Source organism: Astyanax mexicanus, unplaced genomic scaffold (assembly GCF_023375975.1).
Source record: "Astyanax mexicanus isolate ESR-SI-001 unplaced genomic scaffold, AstMex3_surface scaffold_32, whole genome shotgun sequence".
Lineage (NCBI taxonomy): Eukaryota > Metazoa > Chordata > Actinopteri > Characiformes > Acestrorhamphidae > Astyanax > Astyanax mexicanus.
Window position 1 is genome coordinate 302374 of NW_026040042.1, and position 23193 is coordinate 325566.

At 34.4% G+C, this 23193-nt stretch overlaps 1 protein-coding gene and 1 long non-coding RNA gene across 2 annotated transcripts in view; both read right to left on the reverse strand.

Moving 5' to 3' along the window:
- Window positions 1–23193, reverse strand: part of LOC111188498 (NACHT, LRR and PYD domains-containing protein 3) — a 776814-nt gene that overhangs the window by 123738 nt on the left and 629883 nt on the right. The window lies entirely within an intron of this gene.
- On the reverse strand, window positions 2010–8346 carry LOC111195350 (uncharacterized). The gene is made up of 4 exons (XR_007429933.1): window positions 7712–8346; window positions 5680–5707; window positions 4210–4250; window positions 2010–2071 (listed from the first exon to the last, which is right to left on the reverse strand). It is a non-coding gene; the product is annotated as an uncharacterized LOC111195350 (long non-coding RNA).

Below are 23193 nucleotides of genomic sequence, written 5' to 3' on the forward strand. Positions count from 1 at the left end.
GATTTAGTTCTGTGAAAGGTAGGGACCAGTTAGGAAGAGATCCAATCACTGCTACTTTAGCGAAGGTGGAGAGGCGGGATAAGCGGGGTACTCATCCAATCAGTACCCGCCTCTCCTGCAGTAGCGCCGCGCGCTCAGTTACAAACCCGGGAATTAACCTGTCGTTACTTACGGAGCTCGACTGGAAGTTAACTCGACAGTGTTCAGCAGGGAGAGAGAGAGGGGAGAGGCGATATATTTCTCCTTTGACGTCGCGAAAAACAAGAACCGCGTGGAGCGACTCCATCTCCGGTAAAAACACCACTAATCTTTCAGCTTCTGCAGACCAGAGTCACACACACTGTAAAAAAAAAAAAATGTAAAAAAACGGTAGAATGTCTGGCAGCAAAAGTTGCCAAACAATTACCATAAAATTACAGGAAATTACTGTACCTAATTTAACAACGACTTCTTGTAAAATTACAGCTTTTTCTTGTATATGTTCTCTGTAATTTTACGGTCAAAGAATAGTAAATTACATGTTTTTTTCTGTTGTTAAACATTCCTAAAATGTTAAAATAACCTATAAAATTCTGCATTAATACATTAAAAGTCTGTTATCTGAAGGTTGACATCAATTAAATAATGGTATAATTATGTTACTTGAGAGAATTATTCAAGCAATTTACAGCATAGAAATGTCAAATTACATGGTTTTTAAAGTAAAAAAAAATATTTTTACTTTCATTTAAATCTTGTACTTTGTCAATATGTGGCTTTATTCTTTACATTTACAGATGATAAACGTCAAAATACAGCTTTTTTAAGTAAAAGAAATAAATTTTACTGTATTTTAAATCTTGTACTTTGTCAATAAGTGGCTTTATTCTTTACATTTACAGATGATAAACGTCAAAACACAGCTTTTTTAAGTAAAAGAAATAAATTTTACTGTATTTTAAATCTTGTAACCAGTCAATAAGTGGCTTTATTCTTTACATTTACAGATGATAAACGTCAAAATACAGCTTTTTTAAGTAAAAGAAATAAATTTTACTGTATTTTAAATCTTGTAACCAGTCAATAAGTGGCTTTATTCTTTATATTTACAGATGATAAACGTCAAATCACAGCTTTTTTAAGTAAAAGAAATAAATTTTACTGTATTTTAAATCTTGTAACCCGTCAATAAGTGGCTTTATTCTATACATTTACAGATGATAAATGTCAAATTACAGCTTTTTAAAGGAAAAAAAATAATTTTACTGTATTTTAAATCTTGTAAATTTGTCAATAAGTGCCTTTATTCTATACATTTACAGATGGTAACCTTTAAATGACATGTCTACTATTACAATGTACTGTTTTCCACAAGCTTTCACTGTTACAGTACTGTATCCTACTGGTTAAATACATTTAAAAAAAAAATAACATAAGTAATTAACCAAATACATGCTCAACAATGTATATTTTCAATCTTTATTTTTCACATATTTTACAGTTGAAACAAATCATGACAACTGACAAAAGAAAAGGGTTACTATGGCGGTGATATGATACAGATTACAATATGGGGGTTGTTTTACAATAGACTCCAAATTAATTATAATAATGCCATCATTGTATAAACATTCGGTCAAATTTTAACAAATCAGAACAGTGGGATCCAAAGACAAATGTACAGCTATCTAGAAACCTGATCACAATGCAATATTATATAGATAAAATAGATAATATAATTTTTAAATTAAATGATACTTTTTTACAAAATTGACACAGTAAAATCACAATTGCAAACCACATTAAAGATCAATATTTATTTACACCCCTACACCCCATTTGTAAACTTTTATAATAAATGTGCATCCAAAATAACAGGAACAGGACAAACAGGACCAATTTCTACCTCATTCATCTGTAGAATGCATATATGCACTGCACATATTTCAAATCTCAATTCACTCAACCATAGCCATTACTAAATACAGTTAATCATGAATGTCAGCCATCTTCAAAGGTATCATGTGATGGACACAGTAGTTCCACTCAAGGATCTTGTTAGCAATCATTAAATCAGTGGTCACTGCATCATCTGTAAAAATAGGGGGAAAAATATGTTAATTAATAGGGGGAAATAATATGTTAATGTGTACAGAAATTCTAACATCCTTTGCACATTTGTAATCAATTTAGCATGCAAAACATCAATGTTAAATAAAATAAATTCATTATTTAAAAAAATCGAATGCACAGTTTTAGACTGATTATGGCTTGCTTCCAGGCGAGTGCTGGTTGGCAGGTTAGGATGTGGCCAGAACTGCAACCTGTGTTGGTTCTGACTTCCCTGGGAATCTAAGCAAGATTTTGATAAGGGACCCTCCTACTTGAACTCTGAGTGACAAAATATGACAAATAAGAGCTTTATTTCATGTTGCAGAGTCACATTATGCCGTAATGGATTAAAATCCTGCAGTTATCGCAAGCTCCCTCTGCTCAAAAAGCACATGTGCAGGCCCGTCTCAAGTATGCCAATGAACACCTGGATGATTCCGAGAGTGATTGGGAGAAGGTGCTGTGGTCAGAAGAGACAAAAATTGATACTCTTTGGTACTAACTCTACTTGCCATGTTTGGAGGAAGAGAAATGCTGACTAGAACACCATCCCTACTGTCAAGCATGGAGGTGGAAACAACATGTTTTGGGGGGTGTTTCTCTGCTAAGGGCACAGGACTACTTCACCGCATCAATGGGAGAATTGATGGAGCCGTGTACTGTAAAATCCTGAGTGACAACCTCCTTCCCTATGCCAGGACTTTAAAAATGGGTCATTCAGCATGACAATGACCAAAAACATACAGTCAAGGCAACAAAGGAGTGGCTTAAAAAGAAGCACATTAAGTTCATGGAGTGGCCTAGCCAGTCTCCAGACCTTAATCCCATAGAAAACTTATGAGGGAGCTGAAGTTCAGAACTAAGCGACAGCCTCAAAATCTTAATGATTTAGAGATGATCTGCAAAGAGAAGTGGACCAAATTCCTCCTGACATGTGCACAAACCTCATCATCAACTACAAAAAAGGTCTTAACTGCTGTGCTCGCCAACAAGTATTAGGTCTTGTTTGCCAGAGGGATCAAATACTTATTTCCCTCTGCAAAAAGCAAATAAATTTATACAATTTATACAATGTGATGTTCTGGATTTTATTTATGATATTTCTTTGTAAGTGGGCAAACTTACAAAATTAGCAGGGGATCAAATACTTATTTCCTCCACTGTACATTCCTACATACCATTAAATAAAATTAACCAGCTGTACATTATACACCAGTATATACAACCATAAACTATACCTTAAAAACATATAACTTCCTTTACATTATATACCACCCTTAACCCTTACCATTATTAACCAGACATACATAAATACCATTCTTAGCTTTAGATACAGCTATACATTTACATAAGCAAACATGCATCACGTTTTCCCAGTTAGACATTACTATACACAGTGTGTATCAGAGACTCAATGACCACATTAGAATTGCCTGAATCAAATTACACTGTGTTTACAAACCTTACAATCAGTGATTCTTCTTTTTCTCAGAGAGGGTCTCTTGCACTTAGCACACAGAGCTAGACATGATTAGCCATGTATTGGCGCTGATTTATTCAAAACCACGCTTTTGCATGGTGAGCTGTAGCAGCCATGTGTAAAATGGGACGAGCAGACAGCAAGTGGTTAACACCATATGGTTAATATTGGGCTAGCATCTTAATTCTAACTTATCTGTGTTGCAGGATTTAAACACTTTTTTTTCACGATTTTACATAACTTTTCCATGCCTTCAAGGCAAATTTTCATGGCCATACGATTTTTAAAACATCAGTGTAGACAGACAATAAAACCAAAAATCAACTAAAACTAATCAAAATTGATTACAGTAGGCCTAAAATTAATCTGGAAAATTGACCATTTTTAATAATAAAATGTGAAAGATCCTGAGAGCTCCATTGTAGAGGGATACAGAACTGAATTAACTGAGCTGGTGCATTTGTTAGCTTAATATTTAGGAGTCATTTTCAATTAAATTCTGAATTTTGCACAACACTTGTACTTAATTAACATTGGCGTCCAGAGCACTTTCCATTATCCCCAGATACATATGTAAACACAATAACGTGAAGTCAACTGAACAGTGAATTTAATTGTAATTCTATAGTGTAATTAACCTTTAAGAGGTGTCTGTCCTTCCAGTAAGGTTCCAGCATGTCTAAAAATAAATCACAGATGTGAAACAAGTCAAAGTATGTTAAATTTAAAAGTTTCAGAACTGTTTTAATACAGTATATTCTGCATCAATCTCATCAGAAAGCCTTTTTTGGCTGCACCCATTTGATAAATAGCTTTATATTACCTCATGCACAGCAGCGACCGACCACCTGTAGGCCATACAGACTATGAAATATCTATGGGAAAAGTAGTTCCTTTCAATTTTACCTCTAAAGAGAGAGGGACATTAGTGCTCACACCTTACATTTTTCAATTAATTTTGTACTAAATACTAAGGGTGAAACGATTTCTCGAGTAATTTGGAGTTACTCAATATTAAAAAAAAAAAAAAAAAGAAAAGAACAGTACAGCACGGAAAAAGCCAGGTCACAGTTTCACCGCAGCGAGGGACGAGGACGTAAAGGCTGTTTATATTTCTGCCCCAATAACCCTTTCAATAACCTCCAATAGCCTTTAATAGTCTTCAGTATCCCTTTAACAGTTTAACCACTAAACCTAGTAGATATAATTCTGAGGTTAGCAGCGCTAACTGACCTGTTTATAATGTAATCCGAGCAGTGACTCCGTGACGGCTGCTTTAAACTGCTGCTGTTAGCTGGTTGGGCTGAAAGATGAACTTTAGTGAACTGTATTATCCGGTTAGTAGGGTTAAAACCTTTATTTCCTACATATGAACTGCAGAAACAGTAAAAACGCTGCAGACTACAGACGCTCTTTGCCTGTAGCCCGTGGCTGGGCTGCAACTCTGTGACTGGTGTAAAGACAGCGGGGCTTGTGCTGCTGCTGCAGCTCTGGCTAGTGGTTGGATGAGGAACTGCAGCTTAAAAGCATATTAAATTGTACTTGTTTTCTATTTTGTACGTTTTTTAAAAAAAAGGCACCATTTTATTTCTTTCTATTTGTTTTTTGAGGGTGGGTTTATTTATTTATTTTTTAAGTTTGAGGGTGCATAGTGTCAGTACCTAAATTATGTTGGAGAAAGCTTTCGAAAAGTTACTAGATGTTCTCACAGCTTACAATTGTTATTTTTTTGCTTGTTTCTGGTTGCACTTTAACCACATGGGGGACATTTAAGTGAAAACTAAATAAATAAAAAATAGTTTTTCAACATTTCTTTATCATCTTTAATTTGATTTTTAGTAGGGGAAAAATAATCGATTTAAATCGAAAATCTGATTTATTTTTTAAAAATCGAAGATTTATTTTTTGGGCCATATCACCCAGCTCTAGTTTGTTCCTATACATGAAAATACATTGTTAGAAAAGGACAGCTTATGGACTGTACTGTTACGGGCTATTGCTGCAACACAACCTTTTTATCCTTTCCACTATAAACAAGACGTACATATTACTGATAAAACAAATAATAATCTGGACACAATTTTCCATTACATTCAGTAACATCTTACCTTATTTAGAATGCAGCTGAGATGGTGTCTACAAGGAAACCATGACACAAAACATGTTAATAACATGGCAGTATTATAAAACGACAAAATTAGATTTTGTTCTTTTGTAAATAAATTGGTAAAGTCTTCAGTCTTAATCTACATTGACCTATCAGATGTCTTTAATATACTGGAGATCAAGTTGATTTGGTCTCGAATTACTTATTTATTATTTGTTTTCATGGCCTGCCACTACTAAGGCAGCACCACAGCAATGTACAGGGCCAAGTACATGAGAAAACTGATGTAGATAGCTCTTTGATATGCAGCATTAGGTTATCCTCTTAAGCTCCAAGCCTATTTTTACCATTTTCCGCCTGAAATTACATACTCACATTTGAAGGCTTATCACTCCAATATTAAATTATTTAGAGTCAATTCTATGAATTAATATTACTTAGAAGCCTTTACACAATTCATTTAAGGCATTTTAATTATTCAATTGAACATGTAATGGCCAATATATGGTAAAAACCAGAAAATTTTTTAGGCGTTTTTCAGATTTTCTATTATTTTTTTTTATTTTCAGACACATAAAATGAACTATTTATATGGATGAAGGGTTTTGACAACTCTATATTTTACTATAATGTGTTTACAATCATCATATAAAATTTTAAACTGCTACCTATTACTGGTTAGAAGTTATAGTGATTTGAACCAGTAACTGTCTTTTCTTTCTCCAAAGGACTGGAAACTTTATAAGAATAAAAAATACCACTTTTATAACTCATTTTGCAGTAAACTCTGGGTTTTTGTGTGGTCTACTCATATACAAACAGAAATCCGCACTGTCTCTTTAAGAGCGGTTGTTCTGCTGAGTGGAAAGTCTATTAGAGAAAGTTTCTATGGCCAAGCATCTCTCTTCCTTAGCCTTTCAGCTGGCCGAACTCGCCACCTGATTGGCTGAGAGACCTCATTCTCATACCGTCATGTCCAGTAGGCTCCGCCCTGTCTGGCTGTGGGCCAGAATCGGAGCAGCGTCGAATAAAATGCTTTTAATTCGTAATTAAAGTTTAGATTCCGTCTCACATTATTCCTCGCGCGGGGTGGATATAACTGTGGATTATAGGAGACTGGACTGATGGATTTTCTTGAGTCTGGGCTCTTTTTGAAGGTAAGAGAGTGGGGGACGCGGTGGGTGTTGGGGGGGGGGGTGGTGGGGGGGAGTGACTGTAGGTAACTACAGGACCAAACCTGTGCATTTTTCAACTCTGAACACGCGCTGCAACGCGCTCTTTCAGCTCTAATTCAGGGACCGTACATCCTACACTAAAACGGAGCACAGTTTCGGAATCCGGAGGGGCAGACGGTTCGAATGGTGTATAACATGTCCGCATTCGATCAAATATGGACGTCCGATAAACGGAAATATGAAAATTATGATTTAATATTTTCATAACCAAGGCATATTTCGCCCTAAATGTTTATTTTCTGAAAGGAGATACAGCTAAATAGGCTATATAACTGAAAAGCAGAGATTCTAAGCTTTAAAATGGTATATTGGGTGTCTATATTGAACCTATAACTATTCATAAACACAGCCAGATATTAAATATCATATTTTTCTGGCCCGCCGGCGGGCCAGGGCGTGTTAATATAAAACAAACACACACAATATATATACGTCTATATATATATATATATATATATATATATATATATATATATATATATATATATATATATATATATATATATATATATATATAAAATGTGTGTGTGTGTGTGTGTGTGTGTGTCCTGCTTCTGCTTTAAATTCCCAAATGGAAAGGGCCTCTATAAATATTTACGTTAATGTTTTACTTATTCATCATGGTTATTTTAAAAGTAACTTCATTATAGGAGATATAGCTGCGAACGCTGCAGCCAGTTAATATTTAACTACTAATAGTTAAACTAATAGTTAGCTGTCTCGCTAACTTAAGTTTTTCCTAGCCATATTTTGTTATCAATTGCTCATAAAATAATAAAAGTACAGATTGTTACTCACCAGAAATGACTAAATACGTCCAGAGTGACGACGGTAAAACCCAAACACTTCAGATACAACCAGAACGTCTCCCTCTGCACAACCTGCAGTTGTCTCTTCTAGTGGATTGAAGCCAATCTCCTAAATGGGCGTGTCAGCGGCGGACTGAACGTGACGTCTATAGGCGAAGTTGGCGCTCAAATTCAAACGAGAGATTCTCAGGATTTCATTGGCTCAACCGTTTTGACAATCACGACTTTGCCCAATCATAGAACTATTTACTGTTTCGTGAAAACTAATTTAATTCTGATTAATAATTAAAATAAGATAAGAATGCTGACCCATTTGACATGATAATTATATGTTGTGTTTAGACCTAAATATTATAATTAAAATGTTATTTATTTTTGCATTCCAAGTTTGTTGTTAGATTAACATGAAGACCATTCTTTCTCTAGAGTGACAAAAATCATGCAGCTTTCGAACACAAATTTGATTATCATGATACTCAAACAATAATCCATATGTAAGCAAAAAAGGAGAGCAACTCTTCAGGTGACGTCATGCACCAATGGTAACATTTAGAACAGGACATTGAGTGAATTTGCTAGATTAGCTATAATTATTGTTATTTTAATATATTATTAATATTATAATACTATTATAGATATTTTATTATTGTAATATATTATTGTAGTATTTTGTATTTTTATTATACATATATATAATATATTATATTATTAGTATTTCTTTTATTATTATTTTTAAAATTATGTATATATGCTAATTTCCTCTCCACAATGGGAAAGGCTGGATTTTTTGTTATTACTTAGTATAGTTTTAATTATTTAGTCAGATAGCCAAGAAGGGTTTTATAGAGAATTCATGTCACATTTTTTTAATGGTCATTCCATGAAATAAATAAATTAATTAAATTCAAATATATAGGCTAAAATAGCCAAGTAATATACAAGGAAGTTTATTGGAGTGAAACTTCCTTGTACTGGAGTGAATTGTGTCATCAGCCTATTTTTGTGGTGCTATAATAACAGTAATAATAATAATAATATTAATAATAATAAAAACAATAGGGAATGAAATTGTAGAGAGCAAAGGTAGTGCACAAAACAACCTCTATTGGCTCCCCTAAACTTTAAAATGTATGTCTAGTTGTATAAGCCTGTGTGAGTGTATGTATGCGCACATGCTTCAATGCAATCATGTTCAGTTCTGTTGCACTGTTATCCAATGCATGAGTTTAACAAGCTATTTCTGCACTTATGTTTTAAAAACAGTGCAGACAGGAGAGGATACAGTTCTTTTACTAATGTTTCTAAATGTCTGAATTCATAGATGCTTGGTTTTATACACCTGACCATGGAAATTACTGGAACAGGCATTCAATAATTTGTATAAGTTAACAAATACTTTTAAACATAGTGCATATAAATCATTAACATTTCACTATAATTCCACATTTAATAAGGTTAATTGCTGTTAAAATAAGATTTGCAGTTATTTTTGTATTACAATATATTGAAAGTAATTTTATGGGACAGTTCTGTTAAATTAATATTCATATGGCTTTGTAATGTTACTTCTTATTTACAGCAAAATGTAAGAAATGTAGAAATACTGGTGTGTATCTTCACACCAAAGACTGTGTTTATACGTCAGCAAGTGTATTTTTACACCAAAGACTGTGTTTATACGTCAGTGAATGTATTTTTACACCAAATACTGTGTTTATACGTCAGTGAGTGTATTTTTACACCAAATACTGTGTTTATACGTCAGTGACTGTATTTTTACACCAAATACTGTGTTTATACGTCAGTGAGTGTATTTTAACACCAAATACTGTGTTTATACGTCAGTGACTGTATTTTTACACCAAATACTGTGTTTATACGTCAGTGAGTGTATTTTTACACCTAAGACTGTGTTTATACGTCAATGAGTGTATTTTTACACCGAGACCCCCATAAATTAACATTCAAACCCTTAAAAAAATTGTACAGTTGAGTTAAAAAATGGAGGATTCTGGTCATTTAAATTTACAGACTTTGACTGTGCTTTCACAGCTGATTTATTAAAATATATGTTTTTACTATTATTTTCAGGTATATTCTCTTTTTACATAAAATACAAAAAAAAACTGTTTTTTTCAACGGTTATTTTCTGTAAAAAAAAAAATTTTTTTTACAGTGCAGATCTCCATGCAGAGACCCGCGTTTTAATGCTGATGTTATTTCATGAGCTGATGTGTTTAACTCAGCAGTGCACTAAAACACAGAACTGATACAGAACCCTAACTCATTAAGATCAGATCATCTGCTTAGTCTCACACTGGGAAAGATATAGCTAGTGTTAAAGCAGGAACAGGTCAGAAAGAAACTCAATAATATATCCAAAATAAAACAATAAAATAAGTCAATCTATGAACCTAAAAGTCTGTGTAAAGTTCCTTACAGCACTTTCTCATAAGTTTCTCACTTTAACTCATGAAGTCTCTCAGTACATCCTGAGAGCATCTCTACAGGACAGTGTGTGAATGTGTGTTTTTGATCTCATTTATAGACTGTAGCTCCAGTAGGTATGCTGGGTTACTGCTGGAGATAAAACTAGATCATTTAAAAGCTGTTTTTGCATCTACAGCTCTGTTTAAACTATAATTTAACTATTCAGTTGTTTTATGACCTGATTTCTAGAGCAAAATTTTAAATGTAAAATATATATAGTCACACACCTATAATAATAATAATAATAATAATATACATTAAATCATATATAAATATATTTCACATTCAAACATTAACAATATTACTCAAGTGGTTATTAAACGTTTCATTTCATATAAGTGTATAGTTAATAATTCAAGGGAACTGATGAAAAAGCATTTACATTTACACCCTTTACATTTTAGTCGACTAAATTTACTGTAATTTTAGTAGACTATATTCTTATGACATTAAGTCGACTAAAACTAAGTTGACTAAATTACTAAATTGTGACTAAAACTAAATGCTATTTTCATCACAAGACTCTAACTAAGACTAAATCAAAATTTGTTGTCAAAATTAAAACTGGTGGCAAACCTGCAAATAGATAGCTTACAGTTGTTGTTACATTGTTTGGTTTTAAATTGTTTTATTATCAATTTATAGAAGTGTTTCATAAAATTGTTTGATGAAATGGTTTCATAAGTATTTTTATAGAGTGATTGAAAAGGCTTTTTTATTTGTTTATCTATTTGTTAACTGGAAAGAAAAATAAAAGAATAATATGCAATATGTGGTTGCTACATTCAGTCAGGCTTAAAAAAACGACAATATTGTAAGTAATCCAAAGTAATCAGATTACGTTACTCACTTGAAGTAATGTAACTGATTACGTTACAAATTACATTTTGAGTGATGTAATCAGTAATCTGTAAGGGATTACATTTTAAAAGTAACCTTCCCAACACTGAACACACACATCTTTTTTTTTTTCCTGCGGCCGCTGTAATGTTTTAAAAGTAGTCCAAAAATTGCCCCTCACTCACTCACTCACTCACTCACCCAAGCACACACACACACATTTCAGATTGAACAATGTCTTTGGCAGGTACACATCTCTTTCCTGTGCTTTTTCCTGTCCCAAACCTCCCACGTGAACCAACTTCCTGATATTTTCCCCCAGCCTAGACACGTGTCTGTTATGTAAACCCATCTATTTTCCACACTTTTGTGCCTATCCCCCCATAAACCACACCTAATCAATGTATAATTTTCACACAGACCTCATATATATATATATATATATATATATATATATATATATATATATTGATGTTTGCCTTGCACTCCTTTTACTCTGAGCACAACCAGTAGGCGACTGACCAAGCGGTTATCTGTGGAAGAGGTTCTGGTCCAGGTTTTTGGACATGATGAAGAGGGCCCTGAAATTTAATCAGAAATAGAAGAGGTCTGGATCTGGACTTTGAGAAGACTGACCAGTCAACAGATGGAGAAGGAGAACAGGCATCTGAGGAGACATTTTGGTCAAAGAGTGGACACTTGCTCTTGTCTTCATCCCCCCATAAAAGAGGAAGTAGAGCAAGAGTGGAAAACATCATGAAGATGACTCCAGGGCCAACACTGTATGCAACATCTTATGTGGATGACATCAAGTCCAGCTTCCAACTCTTTTCACCAGAGTTCATTGAGGGAATTATACTGGAGATGGCAAACCTGGAGGGGAAGCGAGTGTTTGGGGACACCTGGAGAGAAATCGACCTGGTGGACCTCCAAGCCTACATAGGTCTGTTGATTTTAGCTGGAGTATATCTCTCAATCAATGAGGCTACAAAAAAGGAAAAACAGGGAAATATGGAATAAAGATCTGGGATCTTTCTGATGCCAGGAGCAGCTATGCCTGGGATATGCAGGTAAACATGGGAAAACCCATGTGAGCTCTGTGCCCATAGAGACAACAAAAACAAGCCTGAGTTCCTGCAAATGTGATGCCTATGTTTGCAAGGCACATTTTGACCTGCGTGTCACATGCCACTCATGTACAGGTTTTCAACTTATTATTTATAACATGTTGTTTTGTAATATATTTTCAGTGCCTATTTGTACTTTCACTGCAGTTATGTATAATTCTATAAATTCAGGTTAAACACTGCTTTGAGACATTGTTCACAGCTAAAAAATGTTGTATTAAAATTCTGTGGTGAAAAATGGTTTCTGGGCTAATTTAAGAGCAGTTAAAACTAACCAGTCAAATTTGACCGGTAACACTAAAGTAAGGGGCAGGAGGTGAACATGTATCTAAGCGTGTTTTATGGTTTTATATAGAGCGTACATCGATACCTGAAGGTGCTGTGAAGTGAGGATGAGTTCTGTTCTTCACTGTTCTCTATTAATTGTTCTGTATCATCTGAATGGGTTTTAGGTTCTATTTGCTACATAAACAAGTTGGAGTGAATAATTATTATATCTATATTCTAGGAGTGACCGGTACAGCCAGTGATAATAGCCACTGGTTTTATTCCCTACCCTTATTAATTAAGTCTCTCTGTATTTAAAGTCCTTTTTAAAGCTTAAACTAAATAAAAAGTGAATTTAGTGTTCTGTATGGGCTTTTAAATCAAGTGTATTATTTCTTATTAAGTATCTTATTTCTTGTAATAGTGATTGATTTTCTTTATTTGGTCCTTTACAAATGTATTTTATTTATTTTTATTTATAAATTTTTGATTTTGTGTTTATTTGTTAAATGAGTTGAAACCTGGCCTAAAAGGTCAAATTCATTACACTCTTAATTATCACTAATTATGAAAGTACTTAAACTATTGGTATCAGCATTGTTACATGTACATATTTTAATATATATGTGAAGTTTTATTACGGGTGATTTTATGTGATTTATTTTATGGGTATTAGCTACAGAATGAGTGTCCTGGAAAAAAGTGCTAACCATGTGTTAATGCTCTGCTGCTCTAGATCTCTTATAGTCGTTATTATTTCCATATTGAATGTTATTTTTCCTGTTTTAGCATCTTTGACACTTTGACTCTTTAAAATCAAACAATAAATGTGTTGTTAAGCATCAGCCTCATTTAGTTTCTGTGTTGTTTATTAAAGTTAAATTGAGTGTGCTGCTAAAGTGATGAAATAAGGTAACCAGGGGTCACACATACTGTATCATATAGATCCTACATGATCACAGCAGTTACTGAGGTAGAGAGTATATAGTACTGAGTGGGATATAGAATTAGCAGCAGATTTTGCTGATGGGGATAAAGATAAATACTCTGTGCTGCTCTTAAGATCTAAACCCCAACATTACTGATACCAACATGGAGTTCTTCACCACTGAGCCGCTGTCAGTCAGTAAAAGTCCTCTGCTGTCTCTCTACAACTGGAAAGGACGAGGACACGCCTACACCTAGAGACAAAATAACACATCTTTGTTGGTAAGAATTTAATCTGAGTGATCACCTGTCTTGTGAAGATCATACATTTTAAACATCATGGGAATAAACTGAACACAGCGTTTTAATTTTGGATATTAGTCTTTATTTTATTTTAGTGGAGGAGATGAAGAGGAGTGTGAAAGTCTTTATACGGAAATAAAGAAAATGAGGAAAAATAGCATTTAATCTAGGGGTGGGTGAAATAGCCCTGAAATAATATGATTTTTTTACAATAACTATATTTTTGGTGATACGACAAAACATTACATTTATAAAAAATATTGATTACAAGAATATACAACTGCAACAATAAAAATAAATATTAAAGTATTTTTTCAGTATAAATGAGTTTCTTTTAATTAGTAGAAACAAATAAACCCTAATTTCATATAAAAATTATAATTATGTAACAAAAATAATGTAACAAATCTACCACAGAACTAAAGTGCTGCATGTTTAGTGCATTCATATAAACTGCACTGAAAATTAAATAAAATAAAATATAAAACTACAATATAGACAGATTTTTAGAATACCATATGCAGTCTTTTTTATTGTGTAAAATATTTTGGTAATATAATTGCATATATGATATGATCTGGAACAGCCCTCATTTAAACCTCTATAAAAAGATCCTAAAGGTTCAGAATGAAACTAAATCTTTCTGGTTGCAGCTCAGTAAGAAATCACACAGTTTGACCACACCCCTCCCTTCTTTAACATATATTGTGTTTGAGGCTATTCTATACACTGTATTTAGATTTCCTACGGTTTACAGTTTAATATAATTATCCTGCACACACTGTCTATTATAAACAGCTACAATAATGATAAGAATATAAATCATTATAGTTGTGTGTTTTTTTCCTTCCAAAGGATTTTCCTTCATTGAATGAAAGCCGAGGTCTGTGTATCATCTTATACCACAGTGATGCAAATACACTAATAACACTCAAACCAACAACATGGGGTACCACGACAATCACAGCAACCACCTACTTACACCCTGTTAACCACAGACTGACCATCACCAAGGCAACTAAAGCGACCACCTTTCAACTATATAGCACCCAATTATAAGCAGCTTTGCAACAATATAACAATAACATCAGTTATTAAAAACATTTATCAGCTTTATTACTGCAAAAACATTTAACATGATATTAGCCCAGCATTATTTAATCACTGCTGAGAACATAATTAATTTAATTAATTTCAGAAAAAAAAACTGAAGAAATGTCAGTAAAATGTTTTACCAGTTGCTATGTTGGAGATTTCAGCTGAGAGGCATCTCTCTTTAAAACAAATCATACAAAAGTACATAGATAAACTAATCTAAACGTAACACCACAAAGGTGTAGAGTAATATATGCAGCTTCTTTTAAAATCTGTCTCAGTGGAGCTGGAGTGGAGTGGAGCTGGAACTGTCAGAAAGGGTTAAATTTGAAGATTTCAGGTTTGGTGTGTGAGTTCTACCTGTACTATGGGTTTATCTTTATCCTACATTTAATCTAACTGCAGTTCTGTTCTCCCTTCTTCCAACACGTTGAACTATCTCCCCAAACGCTGCATCAAACTCGTATCAGCCCCCAATGCTACTGAGCTCAGCCAGCAGAATGAAGCAGCGCTCGAGCGGCGCTTCCAACGGCTGGAGCTCAGCTAAAGCTCCTCAACCACAAGCCTAACAAGATACTACCTCAGCACCCTGAAGCTCCAGAGCTAGAGGAGCTCAAGAGGAAGCAGCTTTATCTAAGATTAGTTCATTATATATGAGTTTTACAGCTTTTAAAAGCAGGATTTAAGCTGGGAAGTTCCTCATAAATCCACTTTATCCTGTCAGAGAAATCTTCTGTGTTTTGGGGCTGAAAAATGTCCCCTAGTGATTATTCACACTGTACATGATGAGTTATGGGATATTAAACACTAGAACATTAATTATTCCAGGATTATTGATCTGAACGGGTTGTATCGCTCATGTTTGACCAGAGAGGGATTAGGATGTAAAAACAACCAGGGGGTGGAGTCAAAGTCCGCCCCAGCTCATGCCTGCTTCTCATTGGTTGAAAACTCCTGCCAGTCAAAATTTAAATAAAGTAAATTAATAATGTTATATATTTGGTGGATTTCACACTAAGAGTAGGAGACTGGCCGACCATCAAATAAACTCTATAAAAGACTACGCCACCCAAATTAGATTAGTAGGGTAAGAGATCCCTAGGAGGTTTTCTCTAATAAATGAGTAATAAGGCTGATTAACAAAAATATATTTTATTTTATCCAACAAGCAGCAAAACATACAGCTCACAGTATTTCAAGGTACTTTCAGTTTTCAGGAAACAGCAGCAATTATTATGGTTACACAGATGAAGGCTCCAAAAAGGGCAGAAATACTGACACTGATCCAAACAAACAGAAAACAACAAAAATAATGAGTGTAAAACTCATCAGAACACTACAGTTCACCCCAAATAAAATAAATAAAACACTATCAAGACTATTAAGCACACTAACAGCCAAAAATAAATAAATCACTCTTCCTAAAAGTAAGCACACTGGGTCAATATAAAGTGGCACTATTACAGTAGTTCTACACATAAGGCCCAAAAGGTACTATTAAAACATTACTATTAGCAATAGAGGCCTTGTCTATCTAAGCAGATCTACTAAAGGCTGTAATATAAATCCCACAATAAAACTGCTAAATACAAAACTTTTAATCTTCAGTCAGTTTAGAATACTTAAAACATCCCCATTAACCCCCTGTTCTAAACAGCACAGTCCTTTGTAGGAGTTAATGTAATAAAAATAAAATAATATAAAAACACACAATTATAGCTAGTACTCTTTCCAGTGCAAATTCAAATATACCTGTTAATCTATAAACAAAATCACTATTATTTATTCCTACACATACCTACATATCCACATTCAAACTATAACCACCCTAGACTCAAAGAACTTTCAGAGTCAGGAGGAATCAACTAAGAAAACCTTCCTAATTACTGTGAGATACACTCCAACACATAAAGACGCTGATGACTGGAAAGTGCAATCAGTCTATACTAAAATTAAAGCACATAACTCACCATTAATACTATTATATAATTAATAATCACTCATTAAGATCAATATACACTTTCACAAACCAGCAGATATATTACACTAAACAACTCCAATGAAACAATCAGATTTACTATTCTCATCTGCACAGTAAGAAAACAAGTTTCTTCGTGCAATTATATTCTTTCTTCGCTTCTCACCAAGTAAACAACAAAGAAAAAAGTAGAAAAATATAATAAAGCAAGAAATAATAAACTAACTAAATACAGTATATAAGTCTTAAATTGGTGTTAAATTTACTTCAATAATTGCAATATGTACATGATTACAGTAATATATAATATGGATATTATATATTATATACTACTAAGAACATGATTATCTACAGCAGTAAGATGTGAGAAAAGTGTAAAATGTTCAGTATTGCAATTATAAACCTTGTTGCAGTAATGTGAACATGCGTCTCAGAGAAATGTCAGTGATGTGTAAACATGTAGAGAGTAAGGTGCAGGTCATTTCTGAGGTAGGTTGAGGAGTCTGATGGCAGTGGGGAAGAACCTGTTCTTTAACCTGCTGGTTTTGCATTTCACTCTTTTATACCTTTGGCCTGAAGGCAGAAGAGTGAACAGTCCATGCTGGGGGAGGGTAGAGTCTGTAAGGATGGAGGCATCTCTCCTGTGGACTCTCTGGTGGTAGATGTTCTGCAGAGAGGGCAGTGGAGTCCTGATGATCTTCTCAGCAGTCTCTACTGAATCAAACCACCATCAGTTCCAGTACTCACTGGATCACCAAACCATTATCCAGTGGGGAAACATGCTTCTAATTCCTGGGATGTATCACGACGGAATCAGTAAAATATAAAAGATTTGATTATGATTATGATTATTAATCATTATTTTTAATAACCACTCACCCCGTTAACACTCTGCTAATACAAGTGAATATATAAAAATAAATAAATACATAAATTAATAACTGCAGACCGATTTCCAATAATTTACTTCCCACCAGCAGTAACACCTAAACCCACCAGATGGAGCCAATGGACCATTTTTCAAACAGTCCCTTACCAGCCCTACTACACTTTACAGACAGTTCATACTGTGGAGGAGAAACAGATACCAGCCTTCACACCTCAATAAAAACATTCATAAGATTCATAATTAAACACAACAGAATAAACTCTGATTCATAAAATGAAGACAGACATTGTTTGGTTTGATTAACGTCTATGGAGTCATTAAATTTCATTTATATATGTATTTATTTACTTATTTTACAGGGAAAATGCCGATAAACACTGTTACACAAAATACAAGTTATGTAATGTATACAAGAATTCTAACTGAAGTTAATTTCCAGCTCCTGTTTCTGGTTAGATGTGTTTAAAAGGAAATAAAACACATTTTAAGGCTCTGGAAAAGTTAGAAAGAATAAGTTTGGATAGAGTTTATAAGGTTTCAACACATTTCTTATTGATTTAAACAACATGATAAAAGTATAAGACAGTGCTGAACTGATCACTGTCGACTGGTTAACCCTCACTGCTCTGCCTGCTATACAGAATATAAAAGTGTACTATACTGTATGTGTAGATTCAGATCTCTCTAAACCAGATTCCACACCACATTTTAGCTCAGCCAATGATTTAGAGCTCGGGGTATTTACCCAAGAGTCTGAAAATGCTGCTCTACCTCTCACTGACTTTCAGTAGGAATTAAGAATCTTCTGGAACCAAAATATCATCTGTGAAAATTTCAGTTTCTGACAGACAAGACTCCCACTTTCCTACTAAACTCCACAATATAGAAATCAACAAGGTTCTATTTCCACTCTGATAAGAAGATTAGAGCTGTTCTGATAATGATCTGTTACTGTTTAGTTCAGCTATTCCAGCTGCTGAACAGCCGGATCTCACTTCAGCTCATATGAACATTTTGGAAGCTTCTAAACTCCACAGAAGAGCTGAATGAAGAGCTGATGAAGAGCCCAGATTGTCCTATAAGAACAGGTCATCGTCTGAGAAGCTGGAAAGCAGAAAACAGAACAGAATGATCAGACATGAACACACACTTACAGTCAGCACTCACCTTGAAAACATCCACAAGCAACAGAAATTATATAAAATCCTCTAAATCTAAAACTCTCATTCTCTGTCTGACTGAAACTCACTGAGCACAGTTCCACACACAAGGTGATTCAGAACAGCTTCATCAAACAAACTACAGCTTAATCCTATAAAACCACACACTCACATACCAAACACTTCACACTCTACACTTTAGAGATGGAGACTTTGGGTTATTTAAAACTCAAAAATACTAAATTAACAATGTATTACATGATTAATTATAAATCATATACTGAAGACAATAACCCTCTTTCCTATATGATAGATTAAGTCACTGATAACACTATATTAAAATTATATTGTTTGTTAATTTAGTTAAATGGTTAATATTGTGCTGCTTCTCTACAAAGAGTCACAATAATGAGTCTTAGAGAGTAATATATTCTCACTGCACTGAGAAAAGGCTGTGAAGTTCATCCTGTGTTTAAAAGTTAAACAGGTTTGATTGAAGTTGATACAATATTTCCAGTGACTGTGAACCACAATAACACACTCTGTTTCACACAGGTCTGTTTTCACCCTAAACGTCACTAAAATAACGGTCTGATCTGGTTTGTTTGCAGGTCAAACAAACTCCTCCTTCCTTTAAAAAACAGGAAGTTCTTGGCCATGCTGTGATGTAACCCACCTGACTCTCAAACAATGGTAGCTTAGCAACACTGCCCAACCTTGAACTCAGTTATAACCCAAACATACTGTTTTTATATTATCAAATTAAAATCACCATTAATTGGTGGATTTTGGGTAGAGTTCTACCAGTCCACTGTATACAATATTACCTTAACAAGTTAACCGAACTCTAAAACACTGTAGGTGATCAATTGTGTGTGTGTGTTTCAGAGAAAATAATTCAGTAACTCACTATAGTTTCTCCAGTTTAAAGTGAGGATCCTTCTGTAGATCAGAGAGCAGCTTATTTCCTGACTCTCCAGTTTTATTGAGGTTCAGATTCAGCACTCTCAGGTGTGAGGGGTTTGATTTCAGAGCTGAAGCTAAAGCAGCACAGCCTTCTTCTGTAATACTGCACAATTCCAGCCTGCAGAGAGAAGGAGTGAAAAATACAACAGATGAGTGTACAGTTATATTCACACACTAGGAGTGTAAAGACCCCCCCCCATACACCCAACCCCCACTAGCTAATAACAGTGTTGTATGAGCAAGTATAAATAAGCTTAACTATACCTGTGAAAGAATCAAACCTGTAAACGTATATTAACATGTCTTACAGTCATTGACATCATATAGACAAACACAGGGTAAGACAGGCATTAGTATTGGATTTTATATACCCTGCATTCCAACCCTCTGCTATTGACCTGTAGAACTACATTAAACACTGCCAAAGAGAGCAGTGTAAATTCCACCCACAGAGAACACTGATAGTTCTACTGAGCTGTTGCTCTGTTGCCCAAAAATGATCATGAGCAGCTCGATATACTGATTTGCAGGTTACTGTACATGATTTGTGGCTGTCAGGGAGACACTATTAATATGCAGAAGAATCGTGAGACTCACAGGATCTGTAAAATCTCTGAGTTGAAGACGAATAAATAAATCACTCTGTTACTTTGTGTAGAAGTAAATTCTCTCCTATAGTGCTACAGAAACTACTACAGCTTCACTCCTGAATCCTGCAGTTCATTATTACTCAGGTTCAGTTCTCTCAGAGTTGAGGTCAACTTGGGGTCTTAATATAACAATCACAAAAAAAAATCCACAAGTTGCTTAATAATCTGATATTGCAAACAAATAAGAGAACACAAGTTACTGTTTTTCATTTGTAATAATTTTTTAGCACTTTTTTTGTGTTTTGCGATTCTTTTTTCTTTTTGCAATACATTCCCTGCTTTGGGTTCCTACGTTTTGTTTGTGAGTCTATTTTGACCCCTTTTTGATGTGAGGTCATGGGAAGAGGAGAGGGGCGTGGCCAAACTGGAAACCTTATGGAGGATTCATATCATCAGCTGGAGCCTCTTTAGCTATATATAATGCTGGAGCCCAGCCAGTTCATCCGGCCGTCCTGACCGAGCTAACCAGGCTGAACAACAGCTGTTTACAGTTCATAAGTTAATACTAATATTTTATTTTACATATACATAATTATTAAATTATATAATATTGTTGTTGTCAGTTTTTAAATTGAGCATGAGGCTGAATTTTGCTTCTTTTTCACCAGTATTCTTGCTGCAGTTACATGCGTCCGCCTGTAGACACCAGATTTTAATAGTAAAAAGCCCCATTAAAAAACAACGCTGTGCAAACGCTCTGAATAAAAAGGAAAAACACAGAATGACCTGCAAGTTTATTTTAGACTTCAATATAACAGAGATAAATTAATATAATAATGTAACTGCAGAACATAACATAAAAAAAGTTTTTTTACTCTCCCTGGGGGAAATAAACTGTTCCAGGAACTTAAATGCAGATACACACAAGTACATACTATAGAATGATAACAAAAAAACAAAGGAAGACATTTTCTAGGCTAGGTTCGGGTCCGCACCACTCTGCATCTAAAATGTCCCGCGATGAAGCCAAACCGACCCTAACCGAGCGGTTCCGCTACACACAAAATTTTCCTTATTCTCGCTGAAGCAATTTTGTAGTTTATGTTGTAACTGAGTTATTTATAGATGATAATGCCTATAGGTTTCATTATTTTATGGGGATATCATGTTCCTTTTATGTGTATGAAGGCTTTTTGCATTCTTTATCCTGGTTGAAGCATTTTTATTTTGATCTGTTAAATTTGTTTACAAAAGAATAAGAAGCCTCTGTTATAATTTATTAATATTGGTAATATGTATATAGGTTATAGGTTTATGTTTGTATGTCATGTTTTTATTTTTCTATAAGCAAATAAAAGTGAGCATTGATTTATTTTTATTTTTTTTATTATATTAAGTGTTATATAGTATTCTATATTTTTTTGTGAGAGGAGGCTTCAAAAACTAAATTAAATTTTCAGACAGTAGTAGGTACAGATTTCCATTGTATTCCATTTATTCCTAGCCGTTTTTCTGAGGCCTTCAAAGTATTTATATCGATATGGAAATTATATCATATCGACCGAAATTAAGGAATATATCGAGATATACATTTTTGCCATATCGTCCAGCACTAGGGCAAATATATATATCTGAGATTTTTTTTTGTTCCAGGTGGGATTATTATACCATAGTGTGAGGAATACACAGTGCTGTAACCTCCAGAATATAAATAATATCTGTTCCTGTTTACTCCACACACGTGAACACACAGCAGCACAAACCCCCCTTTACATCATTGGCGTAGGAACCGGGGGGATGGGTGGGACATGTCTCACCCAATATTAGAAACAGGTGGATTTGTCCCCCCCAAAAATGATATCGTTTCACTCAGCTCAGCTGTGCTATTAATGAGGAGTCAGTGACCGCTGTGTGAATGGGAAATCTCTTAACGCCAATCACGGAGCCAGGTAAGGAATTAAGTTCTGCCTCTCAGTAGAAACAACCAATCAGCTTGCTGGTTTTGTGGCACGCGGAGGAGAGTCAGTGTGCTGGAGGGAGGGAAGCCCCTCCCCCTCGCTGTGAGATTTAGAAGCGGGGTACAGAATCAGCTGATGTTAAATTAGATCTGGATATACAGAGATTTTTCTAAAAGAAAGGTAAAGGAGCTAACCATGTAAACTGTGGTGACACTGTTTCTGATAGCTGGTTAAAAAGACACGTCTCTGAATCAAAACACACAGATCAAACCCACTGTGTGATTAATAAACTGCAGCTGTGTTAGTCAATTAGCTTAACTTTGGAATTAGATAGATAGGGAGTTAATGTTTAAGAAAAAATAAACTATATATGTAATGTTCAACTTGCCCTGATGTACCTGATCAGCTAATCACTTTCATTTTCAAACTGTGTTTATTAATTTAAGATCTCAGGACTTACTGTAAGCTATAATGAACAACAATTCATTTAAATAACTAGATATCTAGAAGCTGGATGTAGAGGACAGCCAGAATTTAGTACAGTACTTTATGTTGGTAGTTTAAAGCAGTTTCTTAACCCTGATCTCTGCCCAAAAATTGTGTGTTTTCCACCAGATCCAACTAATCAGCTAATAAACAATCCTTTATTGAGTTTACCTGTTAAAATCCCTTAGCCCCCAATGAAGCCTAAATCAATCATTATGTATATCCAGCAGTGTATTAGACACATCATACCACCACTTACTTTATTAAAGTACCTTTAAAGCAGAGGAAGCTCTAGAATATGGAGAACAGTGGGAATATGCAGTAGAATATGCAGGAACAGGGTTAAGAAACATTGATCTAATCTGACTTCTGTTCATTTGTAGTTTACAGTAACA